Genomic DNA, 1,642 nt, shown 5'->3' on the forward strand with positions numbered 1-1,642 from the left:
TTTTTTTTTCGTCATCGAATTTTCTTTAATCAATCGTCTTGACGATTTTCCCGACGCCATTTTACGCGTCCGTTAAATGTTTTTTCTCTTTCTCTCTCAGTAAGTGTTAAAAACGTCGCGTCACGCATTATTCTATCATTAACAGACAAGACAATACGGAGGAAAAACGAGAAGTAAACGGGGGGTAAAATAAGAAGAATAATTATTTCATTTAATTTAATACGGGCGAAAAGTTTTATTTAAAAAAAAATTTGACGAATTGAAAAAATTATTTTAAAAAAAATTTTTCAACATATGTTTTATTAATTACCCTCGCGGTTTTTTTTTTTTTTTTTTTGGTAACATCGTCACGTGACTTTTTCGAACAGGAATTAACAATTGTTGCAATTTGATGACAGTTGATTTTTTTCTCCAAGCAAACGTTTTTTTTTTATTATCCAGTTTTGATATTTTGTAGGGTAAAATTTATTTCATAAAAATTTTAGTTTTTTTTTCGTTTGTTTGTTCCTGTTGTTGTCATCGTTTTTAAAACAACAAACACGCACGCACGCCCGTATGCACGCACGATGACGACGACGACGACTCGAATTCGAATTTTCAAGTCAACAAAATTTATTTACAATCGAATGACTTTGTTTTTTTTTTTTTTTTTGTTTGTACGAAAAATGAATAGTAAAATCATCAAAATCATGATTCGACCTGATTTAACAAAAAAAAAGGAAAAAAGGAAAAAATTATAAAATAATTACGGTAATTTTTTTTTTTTTTTATTTTTAAAATTATTACCACGTTTTACTGACGTCCTCCTTTTCTACTCGTAGCGAATAAATTTTTTTTCTTTTTTCACGTAAACTCATCACGACGTGATAAAATTATTAAAAAAAATAAAAAAAATTTTTTTTCTCTCTCTTATTAATACAAACGAGAAGAGAGAGAGAGAGAGAGAGAGACGTAAATTTTCCGATTGTTTGTCAGCCCGTTTGTTGTTTATATAAAAGATACGTAACGTGGATAGGAAACGAAAAATAATTAAAATTTTTTTATATATATCGTGTAAAAACACGTTTTTTTTTTTTTTTAAATTTATTTATTTATTGTTCAAAAGCAGACGATTTTGATTCCCCCCTCTCTCTCTCTCTCTTTTCTGTTTGTTTTTTTTATTTCCGTTTGTTATCCGTTTTTTTTAAAAATAAATTTGATTAAAAACCATGTAAAAGAAAAAAAATTAATTTGTTTATTATTTTTTTTAACGCCCTTTTTTAAAAATATTTTATTATTATTATTATTTTTCGTTTGTTTGTTTGTTTTACAAAATAACAAACAAACAAAACATCCTACAGGATTTCTCATATCATTATTGTTTTTTTTTCATTTTTAAACAGGTTAAAAAAAATTTTTTTACTTGACAATAAAAAAAAAAAAAAAAATTTGGGTCAAGAATTGTTTGTTCTCCCAACAAACGCAACTAATAACCTTTAAAATATAACAAACAGGTTAACAAACAACCGATAAATTCGAAAATGCAAAAAATTTATTTATTCAAACAAAAAAAAAGAAAAAGTCGTTCAAAAATTTTACATTTTTTTGTATAAAAAAAAAAAAATTATTTTTTGTCAAATTAACAAACGGAAATAATTCTTTT

This window comes from Pediculus humanus, genomic scaffold, assembly GCF_000006295.1.
Source record: "Pediculus humanus corporis 1103172107477 genomic scaffold, whole genome shotgun sequence".
Lineage (NCBI taxonomy): Eukaryota > Metazoa > Arthropoda > Insecta > Psocodea > Pediculidae > Pediculus > Pediculus humanus.